Below are 13388 nucleotides of genomic sequence, written 5' to 3' on the forward strand. Positions count from 1 at the left end.
GGAGCCTCCAGCACCGACCTCCACCCGCAGAGCCGCACTCCACATAGAGAATAATGGAGCCTCCAGCACCTACCTCCACCCGCAGAGCCGCCCTCCACATAGAGAATAATGGAGCCTCCAGCACCGACCTCCACCCGCAGAGCCGCACTCCACATAGAGAATAATGGAGCCTCCAGCACCGACCTCCACCCGCAGAGCCGCACTCCACATAGAGAATAATGGAGCCTCCAGCACCGACCTCCACCCGCAGAGCCGCACTCCACATAGAGAATAATGGAGCCTCCAGCACTGACCTCCACCCGCAGAGCCGCACGCCACATAGAGAATAATGGAGCCTCCAGCACTGACCTCCACCCGCAGAGCCGCACGCCACATAGAGAATAATGGGGCCTCCAGCACCGACCTCCACCCGCAGAGCCGCCCTCCACATAGAGAATAATGGAGCCTCCAGCACCGACCTCCACCCGCAGAGCCGCACTCCACATAGAGAATAATGGAGCCTCCAGCACCGACCTCCACCCGCAGAGCCGCACTCCACATAGAGAATAATGGAGCCTCCAGCACCGTCCTCCACCCGCAGAGCCGCACTCCGCCCGCAGAGCCGCACTCCACATATACGGCTGCTCTCGCACTGTGCACACAGGACCTGTGATGAGGTCACAGGAGGGAGGAGTCAGGGTCACATGATCAGGGCCTCAGTGTATGCAGGACTCTGCTGTGCTTGGTGTCTTGGTGCTGGATGAGGGGAAGGTTGTGTTTGGGTCAGGAGGGGTTTACAGTGTGTACAGAGTGGAGCCGTGTGTGTACAAGGTGTATGGAGACTGTGCCTGTGGATCCTACCCGGCGTGCGCCGCCTGGGTGCCTAGCAGTGGTAAGAGCAGCTTGTATTATCTGTCACTTTACGCCACTTTGGCTTGCAGCCTCACACGCATTTATAGCAGTAGGTCTCTGCCACTAGTGGTATGCATGCTGGCCCCATAGACGGTGCACACTGGGGGACTCCCACCTATCCTTTTTTATCATCCTGGCATTTTATTGTATCTTTTGTATATTTTGTACGGATAAACTATCATGTAAATTATATGTGCATTAATAAAGTATTTACTACCTATACACTCCTAGTTTTCTCCTATTCCTAAGGTGTATGGACGAAGCCGTGTGTACAAGGTGTACGGAGCGGAGCCGCGTGTGTACGGAGCGGAGCCGTGTGTGTACGGATGTACGAGGTGTACAGAAGTCATTGAGCTGTAGGTTGGATTGCTGCTAAAGGGAAAAAAAATCTCTAATTCTTCTTTGTTAGCGAGTGTGAACGAGCTGAGTGTGACCGGAGCGTAAGTGCGAACTGAAGTAAGTGTGTGTCTGGTGATTTAGTGACTTTGGATTCAGGGAGTTTACAAGGGAGGAATTACTGAATTGCTTTTTGCATTTTATTAATATTCTAAATTTCTTTTTAACGTTTCGGTCTGGTGCAATCCCCATAAGGAAATGTGCTCCACTATTGTTAATGCCATCCAGTGTACATCTGGCCACATGTATGCAGTCCTTGAGCAGCCGGGCGAGGGTGCATACTGCTGTGCGAGATGTGAGCACGTTGTGCAGTTGGAAGCCCGGATTCTGAATCTAAATGTGTAGCTGGCAACATCGAGATCCATAGACAATATGGAGTTCAATGGGACAGATGAGGGGGGATGGTAGGATGGAGCTGCAGGACAGTGAAGTAGCAAGCTGGGTGACAGAAGGCCGGGTAGAGGAAAGAGTGCCAGGGAGGCTAGTCCTGATCTGCACACCCCAATACGTTTGCTAAGTTGGCAGATGAGGGGGATCCCCCTACAGGGGTAGCACTACTGCAGCCAGGCATGTCCTCTGAAAGCCGGAGGAGTGTCTGCTCCAGTATGGAGGGAAATAGGAGAGCAGGGCAGGCCAGACAGGTGCTGGTAGTGGGGGACTCAATTATTAGAGGAGCAGATAGGGCAATCTGTCACAAAGACAGGGATCGTCGAACGGTGTACTGCCTACCTGGCGCTCGAGTCTAACACATCGCTAATCGGGTGGACTGATTACTGGGAGGGGCTGGTGAGGACCCAGTGGTCATGGTGCACATTGGCACAAATGACAAAGTTAGAGGTAGGTGGAAGGTCCTTAAAGCAAGGACCTCCAAGGTGGTATTCTCAGAAATACTGACTGTACCACGTGCCACGCCAGAGGCAAAGGGAAATTAAGGAGATAAATAAGTGACTCAGGAATTAGTGTAGGAAGGAGGGGTTTGGGTTCCTGGAGAACTGGGCCAACTTCTTAGTTAGCTACAGGTTCTATGCTAGGGATGGGCTCAGTAGCGTAGCTACCAGGGGGGCAGAGGGGACCATCGCCCCGGGCTCGGTGCTCAGAGGGGGCCCACCTGGAGCTACGCTACTGTAACTGCATGCGCCAATACAATTACATTCTGCGGCAGAGCAGGCAGAATCTTTCTCCCTGCTCTGCCACTATGGGGCCCCTGAGCAGGCAGTGAGGGGCCCGTTGCCAGCAGTGGGCCTCCCACCCATCACCAACAGGTCAGCTGTTTTGGCATTTAGCCAATACAGCTGACCGCATTGATGAGGGAAAGAGCGCTACGCTCCTTCTGCCATCATCTCCCTGTCAGCATCTGACATCGCCGACCTTGACAGCGGGCGCGATGACGTCACTACCCGGCGCCCACTGTCAGATGAGCGGGAGCTCGGAGCACCGCAGGAACAAGGAGGAAGAGGTTAGTATTTACAGTTTTTTTTATTGGGGCTGCCTTATTCTACAGGGTCTGCCTATGGGGGTGATCTTTATGCTACTGGGTCTGCCCATGGGGGTGCTGCCTTATACTACAGGGTCTGCATATGGGGTGTTGCCTTGTGCTATTAAGTATGCCTATGGGGTGCTGCCTTATACTACAGGGTCTGCCTATGGGAGACTTCCTTATACTACAGGGTCTGCCTATGGGGTGCTGCTTTATACTACAGGGTCTGCCTATGTAGGTGCTGCTTTATACAACAGGGTCTGCCTATGGGGTGCTGCCTTATACTACAGCGTCTGCCTATGGGGGTGCTGCTGCCTTATACTACAGGGTCTGCCTATGGGTTTCTACCTTTTACTACAGGGTCTGCCTATGGGGTGCTGCCTTATACTACAGGGTCTGCCTATGGGGTGCTGCCTTTGACTACAGGGTCTGCCTATGGGGTGCTGCCTTTGACTACAGGGTCTGCCTATGGGGTGCTGCCTTGTGCTACAGGGTCTGCCTATGGGGTGCTGCCTTATATCATAGTTTGCCTATGGGGTGCTGCCTTATACTACAGGGTCTGCCTATGGGGTGCTGCCTTTTACTACAGTTTCTGCCTATGGGGTGCTGCCTTATACTACAGGGTCTGCATATGGGGTGTTGCCTTGTGCTATTAAGTTTGCCTATGGGGTGCTGCCTTATACTACAGGGTCTGCCTATGGGGTGCTGCCTTATACTACAGGGTCTGCCTATGGGATGCTGCCTTATACTACAGGGTCTGCCTATGGGGTGCTGCATTATATTACAGGGTCTGCCTATGGGGGTTGATGGGGAAATCAGGGACCACCTTAATACATTCGTATAATTCATACACATTCATATATTTCTCTAACAGAATATGTCTGAACATGTCCAAGCTTTGCTAAGTTATTCTGCTGACTATTGATTACCAATTAGAATTGCTGACGAAGGTGAGGTTAATCAGATTAGACTTAGGACCTCTCTCACCACATACCTGTCCACAGTTCTCTCCTTATAAGGAATAAACTGATGAATTAAGAATGATCTCATATGTAATAAACAGCTGATTTGCGCACGAACATAATGTATACGCCTACTCAAAAGTGTATATAACTGACTGTCCGGAAGTATTAAATTTATGGCATCTGAACAGATTACGTCTGTCTCTGTCCATCAATGCTTAAGCATCCTCACATTTGGCAGCCATCCAATATCCCTGAGAGTCTGACTTGCAGACCAACCTAACATTTTGGCGTCCCTTTGGGTGGGCTGGCCAAGATGGAAGACCGCCAATATCTGAAGCCCGGCAAGCCGCAGACCTGAGAGCAAGGCCACACAGACAATCCCGGGAAGGTTAGAACCATTAGTTTCTTACAAACTCTCTCTGTGTCTCCACCTGTCTCTTAATCTGCAGCCGAGCTCTAGGTATGTTATAGTCAGGTCTTTCTATAAAGGCCAGCCCATATTGTTTGCAAAGAACCATAGAATATCCTAAGTGATACTCGAAAGGCATATTGGATTGGTCAATTTTATGTGCTGCTATCCTTGTTATATGTCCTGTTATATGTCTAGCATATGACTGAAGAGTGAGTGAGTGTGTGATTCACCCTTGAGGAGACGTCCTCTTGGGGAGTGATAGAGATACGGTGTAAAAAGCAGGTTGAATTGGGATAGGGCCTCTGCAGTTCCCTCCGGTGACCCTTCAGGGCATCCTGGGTCAGAGGTCAAGTTCGTCTGTGTCTATCTGTCCTTGTACACACAAGCTGCCCCTCTCCAGATGGTGCTAGTAGATCGGGAGATAATTTTGATCACATTAATCTGCCTGCTGTTAGCTAGTTTTGTTCTCTGGTTAATATATAGGCTTTCTGTGTATGCCATATTAAGTCTGAAGGAGGTGCCCTTGATTAGACCAGGACGCCTGAGTGGGATTAGTGAGTGACGCTGCGGCGGTCACAAGGGGCCAAATCACTAATCATTATCCCCATAGTCGGCACACCTATTGGCTGAGTATTTAGCATAGGTTACGAAAGCAAGCGGAAAGGGGACTTAGAAGTTAGCACGCCAGCACTGTGACGTAAGTGTAGGTTAGCAAGTTGCTACGAGTTAGAGGCAGTGAGAAGTGGGCACAATAGAGGCTACACATTAAGAGAACAGTGAAATATCAGTGTCAGTCAGGAAAACCAGAGAACACACAGAAGAAGAAAGAAAGAGAGCAGGCAGCAATGGGGAACATAGATCGCAAAGAGCACAGGGAGGGGTGCAGCGCCCATGAGATAGTGAAGAAAAGGAAAGGTAAAGTTGCTGTGAAGGACTCTAGAAAGTTGTTGAAAAGTTTGGGGATGAAAAATGACCAGCTAGATCCTTTCCTTTGGAACTCAGCTCTAACAGGGAGTATGGGATGGATCACAGATAATAAGTTGTTAATACAGGCAAGGGCTTGGGCAGATGTAGCAAAGGAATTAAAGAGAGAAGGAGGTTGGGTTAAGGTAGAAACACCGCAAGGGATTAGATTCAGACCGAAAACAAAAATGCCTCCGCCATATCAACCCCATCTCACGGCTCCTGCTCCACCAAGTCCGGATGGATTGGTGTGTGTGTGGACAGCAAAACCCCGACTGGCGTGAACAATGTTCTGCCTGCGGGAGACCCTACGGGGCAACAGGACTTTATCCTGTCATCCACACTCACACTACGACACAAGACAATGGGCACAATGTGACAAAATCAGAAGACAGTCTAGGCGCACCCAACACACTAGATGACGGAGACTATCAACCAAATCTCCACACTATGGATGCAACCGGCGCTGCAGTAGCAACATCAACATTTACCCCCAGACGCTCGACTGCACCCATGACTACAACTATCTCCCACTACAAACCATGGAGCCCAAAAGATCACATGACACTGGTCAATGACGCCCCTGACCCATATGACTTACCCATGGCCTTCTACAGATGTATGGTAGGACTGAATAATACCTACACATATACATGAGCAGACTTAGAGTCCATCCTAAGAGGGAAAAATGGGAATGCACAAATGGAGTCAGTTCTGGAGGCAATAAAAAGTGCAGGGAGATCATATAGTTTAGAACAGGAGTTGTGCGCACAGTATGTCAGAACTGTAGAGTCAGGGTTACACTTCCTACAAGGTCTACATGCATGGTGCTAGAAAAAGGTGGGGGAATCCACAATCTCCCTACTGGACATAGTACAAGGTCCTAATGACACCGTAGAACAGTTCTAGGGAAATTTGAAACTGAGACACGCAGATTTGGGTTATGAAAACATGGGAGAAGCAGGTAGGAAGCTTTTCCATGGGGCATTCATAGCAGGGCTTAAACAACAGCTCAGGCAGAAGGTCCAGGCAGCTAAGCCCGACTGGAGAATATGCCAGATAGAAGAATTGGTACGGGAGGCAAAAGGGGTGGAATTAGATCAGAAGACAAAGCCAGTACAGATACATTATGCTTCCAATGACGTTAAGGAGCACAGGACAACTTCTACCAGAAGGGACCGGCGGCAGATGGAGTGCTATAACTGTGGGAAAAGGGGGCACATCAGCCATCAGTGCAGGGCACCCAGAAAAGAGACTCAGCCCAAGACGGATGCCTCAACCCAAAACCCACAATAGGAAACAGGCAACCCCGTAGCCATCTACCCCCTTAGGGCACGCACACACCCAAGCCCACAAGGGGTAGTCCCAGTACATCTCCCAGATGGTAGAAAAATCCCATTCCTGGTGGATACGGGGGCAGCCAAAACAGTAATCCGCCAGGAACATGTCAAATCATCAGACATATCAGACGATACCCTCTACACTCAAGGCTTTGAGGGATTGATCCAAGAACGCAAACTGACTAAACCACTGCCCCTCCGTTTAGTTGACCACACCTGCCTCGCACGGCTACTGATCAGTGACAAGTCACCTGTTAATTTGCTAGGTTCTGACTTATAGGCAATACAAGCACATGTCATGTACGAACCTGACGGTACTGTTAAGCTGACAGCTGGAATTCCGGAATCTGCACTGTGCAAAGTGCTGGTGTGCCTGCACATCTCAGACTCCCTCTTCCCACCTGAAGAACATGAGTCACTGGCACAGGTCCCAGACGTGCTATGGGCAAAATCCAAGACTGATATCGGACAAATGCCAGTTCCTCCTGTAATGATTAACTTGAAGCCAGGAGCAAAGCCACCTAAAGTTAGACAGTACCCTTTAAGTGCTGCTCAGGAAGAAGCAATAGGGAAGAATATCACAGATCTAATTGCTTCTGGGGCCATAAAACCTACAAAGTCTGTAGCAAACACTCCCTTATTTCCAGTAAAGAAAAAGGGTAGGAAAGGGGAGCCAGTCACCTACAGAATGGTCCATGACCTTAGGGCTATAAATGCAGTCACTGAGTTACTCACTCCAGTGGTACCAAACCCACATACCATCATGTCACAAATCCCGATAACTGCAGCTTGTTTCACCTGCATTGATCTTGCAAATGCTTACTTCTCTGTGTCTTTACACCAGGACTGTCAATATCTTTTTGCTTTTACTTTCAGGGGCCAGCAGTATACGTGGATGGTGCTACCGCAGGGGGCTCACAACTCTCCAACCTTGTATACGGCTGCGTTGCAACTTGTTTTGCAGGCTTGGATCATTCCACATGCTGAGGTAGTCCTACTCCAGTATGTGGATGACCTGCTCCTTTGTGCCCCAAACAGATGTATGCTGTGAAGCTACAATCTCACTGCTCCTGCATCTTGCTTCCAAAGGGTGTAAAGCTTCGAGAGAAAAGTTACAGTTTTGTCAATTAAAGCAAAGCTCAATTTTTCATTGAGCCCCACAGGGGCCATAGAATTCAAGGTCACAATCCAGCGACACACTGTTTGTGCTAATAGTCTTTTATATTCCCTCCTCTACTACCACAATGCACTTGGTCGATCCCCAGGATCCGTAGACCCCTAGGATCACACGCATGCACCAGGCGGAAATGTTTTGGGAGCGTATTTAGGGTGCCAATGTCCTCTACCTCCTTCGCATTGGCAATATCCCTTACATGCTCCCTTACACGTACACGGAGCTGGCGTGACGTAAGTCCCACGTACCTCTTGGAGCAAGGACATGTGGCCAGATAAACAGCATATGTGCTAGTGCAGCTAATATGGTGCCGAATCTGAAATCTCATTGTTCCATTTGATGGTGAGAAATGAGTGCCCCTAATCAAGTTCTTTTCCTTACAGGCTATCCTCTCCTTGGATAAAGCCTACGCGAAACGCGCGTCAGGGGTGTATACCGGCACCTGACTGTTTTCCATCATGGGTAAGAAACGTAACTGCTAACATTGTCACTATTTACCGCTCTCCCCCATATGAGCTTTTTTGTCACTGTGACACTATTTGGGGTGTGCACTGCCTTACAGGCATCTGATGCTCTGACTTCTATTGATAACAGGTCAATTGAGCGCTATTTAATTAGCATTACTGATGGTGTATTAGTACCATGATTTAGGCACACTCAAATACACTTATTGTGCCGGGGTCTTAATTGCTTCTAGACTAGGGCTTTTTTTCGTCTTTTTTTGGATTTTCTTGTTATTCTAATGTATCTAATAGTATCTTTAATAAATTTATACAAGTTTTAAAATTCTATGTATGGAACTCCATTTTTTCTATGTTTAAAAGCCACTCTATGAGTGTCTGCCCACACAGCCTTTTCACCTCAGTCAGGAGCCTCACTCAAACTAGAAATTGTCTCTGCTTCAGCTCTAGGTACCCCAGACTATGCAAAACTTTTTCTTCTGTACTACACAGAAATGCAGGGACATGCTACCGGGGTCCTAGCCCAGAAACATGGTCAACAGAACAGGCCTGTTGCATACTACTCCGCCCGATTAGATCCTGTTGCCAGAGGAGCCCCATCATGTGTTCGAGCAGTAGCGGCCATCTCACTTCTGCTAGACAAGACATCAGAGATTGTGTTTGACTACCAAGTCACTGTCTACACTCCAAATGATCTACACAGCATACTCAGCCAGGTCCAACCTAAGCACATTGCTGTAGCCAGACACCTCAGACTTCAATGTGCACTCTTAATGCCTCCCAATGTCACCTTAAAAAGATGCATGACTTTGAACCCAGCTACTCTCATTCCACTTGATGTAGTGGATTCAGGGGGGGGGGGAAGGAGGCAGGCCAAGGAAAACCACTGTTTTTGCAAAATTTGACAGAAGAGCTATTTGATGCATACTATGAACATGACTGTATAGCCTTTATGGCTCAAGAAACTGCAGGGTTCTCACATGTTTCTGATGTACCTCTCACTAATCCAGATGCTGAGCTTTTTGTAGATGGTTCAAGGAGCATCGGGGAGGATGGCTGGTTCTACACTGGGTATGCAGTGGTCACTCAGCATGAGGTAGTAAAAGCAGAACCACTCCCTCCTCATATGTCTGCACAGGAGGCGGAGCTGACGGCACTCATTGAAGCGCTTAAAGGGGCTGAAGGTAAACGGTACACCATTTACACAGACTCGAGATACAGTTTTGGAGTCGCACATGACTACGGCCCCATATGGAGGGCAAGAGACTTTCTTACATCAACAGGTACTCCTATTAAGCATGGGCACCTCATCAAGCAGCTAATGGACGCACTACTACTTCCAAAGGAGGTTGCCATAGTTAAGGTAAAGGCACACACCAGGCTTGCGACCAACGAAGCACGAGACAATGACAAAGCGGACCGAGCAGTCAAGGAAGCTGCAAGGAAGCCACGAGACCCCTGCGGCCACTCCACTGATTATGGTAAGCACTGAGAAAAAGGTCTGGTCGAAAGCTGGAGCTCGGGAGCACAGAGGTTTGTGGAAGGTGGGACAGCGGGTGTGTCTGCCAAGATCTCTGTATCCTGCAATGGCTCAAGCGGCCCACGGTCCAACGCACCTGTCTAAAAATGCCATGTGTGCTCTGGTGGAGAAGCAATGGGTCGCACCTGGCTTCACAATGGTTGCTACTAGATTTACACAGGCATGTCTCACATGTGCACAACACAATCCAGGCAGTGTAGTCAAAGTACCACAAAAACACACACCTAAGCCCCTCTACCCGTTTCAACGACCGCAGATTGACTTCATACAGCTTCCCAAGGTAGGAACGTATGAATATTGTCTAGTGTGTGTTGACCTCTTCTCAGGGTGGCCGGAAGCTTTCCCGATGCCAAAAGCTACTGCACGAGCCAATGCAAAGAAATTGATGTCAGAAGTCTTCTGTAGTTTCGGACTGCCTGAAACCATAGAATCTGACAGAGGTACCCACTTCACTGGAGAGGTAATGCAAAATGTCATGCAAATGTTAGGGGTCACACAGGCATTTCACACCCCCTACAGACCACAAGCTAGCGGCAAGGTAGAACGGCTAAATGGTACACTTAAGCTAAAGATCCAGAAAGCGAGTGAGGAATTGGGGAAACCATGGACAGAGTGTTTGCCTTTAGCTCTGTTCTCCATCAGGTACACGCCTAACAGAAAGACAAAGGTGTCCCCCTTTGAGGTTTTGTTTGGGTCAGCACCAAGACTAGGCCTGTACTTCCCACAGACACTGCAGCTTCAGTGTGACAGCCTCACCAGCTATGTCCAGGGCCTTCAAAAGAGGCTCTCATTCGTGCATAAACAAGTGTTTGATTCTATTCCAGACCCAGAGAGCTGAGAGGGAACCCATTCTCTCCAGCCCGGAGATTGGGTGGTGGTCAAGAGACATACGCAGAAGCCTCTGGAGCTGAGATTTGACAGACACTTCCAAGTCCTCCTCACCACAGCCACATCAGTAAAGCTTGAGGGAAAGCCCACCTGGATCCATGCAAGCCACTGCAAGATCCTGGAACAGAAGAGCGATCGTCCTGCTCCTGATGATGCTGATGACCCTTCCCCAGAGAAGACAGACTGCTCAGACAAGCCAGCGTGCCACTTATAATAAAGTAGCCCCGCTTAGACTTGATGTTGTGAAAAATGTGGACTGGATACACTATATTTACTATAATCAACAAAGATTTATAACGTATACTAGAGATGCACTGACAAACCTGGTAGATCACTCCACAGACAAATAAAGATGCCATCAGTCAAATCACACACATAAAACACTCACAATAATGAATATATGAAATGCTATGATTGAGAATAAGATATGATCTCCCCATCCTATGGGGGATTCGGCCGAAGAATTGACAAGAAAGTCCGACACTGGCATTAGGCCCGTGACAGCACCTGTAGGTTAGAGGTAGAGTCATATCTAATCTCAAAAGGGGGGACTGATGGGGAAATCAGGGACCACCTTGATATATTCTTATAATTCATACACACACATTCAGAATATGTCTGAACATGTCCAAGCTCTGCTAAGTCATTCTGCTGACAAGTGATTATCAATTAGAATTGCTGACAAAGTTAGGCCTAATCAGATAGAACCTTACCCCTGTACGTGTCTAACCCCAAGTTACCTCTTATGTAAGGATCACCTGATGAATTAAGAATGATTTCATATGTAATAAACAGTTGATTCGCGCTCAAACATAATGTATACGCTAACTCAAAAGTGTATATAACTGCATGTAACCAGTATACGTCATGGCATTGGAAACAGATCACCTCTGTCTCTGTCCATCATTTCTCCGGAGAACCCACACATCTGGCAGCCATCCGAAATCCCTGAGGGTCTGACTTGCACACCAACCCAACACGGTGCCACACAAAAGGTTGATACCTAACATGAGAATAATGGGGATAGGGGAAAATATGTGTAAGTGGGTTAAGAGCAGGCTCAGGAATAGGAAACAAAGGGTGGTTATCAGTGTTGAGCATTCCGATACCGCAAGTATCGGGTATCGGCCGATACTTGCGGTATCGGAATTCCGATACCGAGATCCGATACTTTTGTGGTATTGGGAATCGGAATCGGAAGTTCCCAGTGTATGGTTCCCAGGGTCTGAAGGAGAGGAAACTCTCCTTCAGGCCCTGGGATCCATATCCATGTAAAAAATAAAGAATTAAAATAAAAAATAGGGATATACTCACCCTCTGACGCGCCCTGGTAGTAACCGGCAGCCTGCTTTGCTTAAAATGAGCGCGTTCAGAACCTTCCATGACGTCACGGCTTCTGATTGGTCGCGTGCCGCTCATGTGACCGCCACGCGACCAATCACAAGCCGTGACGTCATTCTCAGGTCCTAAATTCCTAGAATTCGGAATTTAGGACCTGAGAATGACGTCACGGCTTGTGATTGGTCGCATGGCGGTCACATGAGCGGCACGCAACCAATCAGAAGCCGTGACATCATGGAAGGCCCTAAACGAGCTCATTTTAAGCAACGGAAGCTGCCGGTTAACAGCGGTAAGGTGCAGGGGCCTCCGGACAGGTGAGTATATCAATATTTTTTATTTTAATTCTTTATTTTACACATTCATATGGATCCCAGGGCCTGAAGGAGAGTTTCCTCTCCTTCAGACCCTGGGAACCATAAGGGATACCTTCCGATACTTGAGTCCCATTGACTTGTATTGGTATCGGGTATCGGTATCGGCGAGATCCGAAACTTTTCGGGTATCGGCCGATACTATCCGATACTGATACTTCCAAGTATCGGACAGTATCGCTCAACACTAGTGGTTATTAATGGAGCACACTCGGACTGGGTCACGGTTAGCAGTGGGGTACCACAGGGGTCAGTATTGGGCCCTCTTCTTTCTAACATATTTATTAATGACCTTGTAGGGGGCTTACAGAGTAGAATTTCAATATTTGCAGATGACACTAAACTCTGCAGGGTAATCAATACAGAGGAGGACAATTTTATATTACAGGAGCATTTATGTAAACTAGAAGCTTGGGCTGATATATGGTAAATGAGGTTTAATGGGGATAAATGTAAGGTTATGCACTTGGGCAGAAGAAATAACATGTATAATTATGTGTAAAACACTGCGCAAAACTGTCACTGAAAAAGACCTGGGAGCATGGGTGGATGACAAACTCACATTTGGTGGCCAGTGTCAGGCTGCTGCTACAAAGGCAAATAAAATAATGGGATGCATTAAAAGAGGCATAGATGCTCATGAGGAGAACATAATTTACCTCTATAAAAGTCACTAGTGTGACCACACTTAGAATACTGTGTATAGTGCTGGTCTCCGGTGTATAAGAAAGACATAGCTGAACTAGAGCGGGTGCAGAGAATAGTGACCAAGGTTATTAGAGGACTGGGGGGGTCTGCAATACCAAGACTGGTTATTACACTTGGGGCTGTTTAGTTTGGAAAAACGAAGACTAAGGGGAGATCTTATTACAATGTATAAATATATGTTGGGACATGTTATGGACCTGGTGGTTAGGAGCACCCAGAATGACCTGATGGTTAAAACGAAAACCTGAGACAAGCTCTGAGGAGTTGGTAACTCTACTGACCGCAATCCCTAATCCTATCACACACACTAGAAATAGCCGTGGAGCGTTCCTAACTCTCCCTAGATGCCTCTTCACAGCCTAAGAGCTAACTACCCCTAAAGATAGAAAAAGAAGCCTACCTTGCCTCAGAGAAATTCCCCAAAGGAAAGGTAGCCCCCCACAAATATTGACTGTGAGTTA

The 13388-nt window shown here is 48.0% G+C and overlaps 1 long non-coding RNA gene across 1 annotated transcript; it reads left to right on the plus strand.

The window, feature by feature from the left end:
• The first annotated feature begins 733 nt into the window (after positions 1-733).
• Positions 734-11324, plus strand: LOC143769326 (uncharacterized). Its single transcript, XR_013214352.1, has 3 exons — positions 734-871; positions 8002-8080; positions 10444-11324. It is a non-coding gene; the product is annotated as an uncharacterized LOC143769326 (long non-coding RNA).
• The last annotated feature ends 2064 nt before the right edge of the window (positions 11325-13388 follow it).

This window comes from Ranitomeya variabilis, chromosome 4 (assembly GCF_051348905.1).
Source record: "Ranitomeya variabilis isolate aRanVar5 chromosome 4, aRanVar5.hap1, whole genome shotgun sequence".
In the NCBI taxonomy this organism is placed as follows: Eukaryota; Metazoa; Chordata; class Amphibia; order Anura; family Dendrobatidae; genus Ranitomeya; species Ranitomeya variabilis.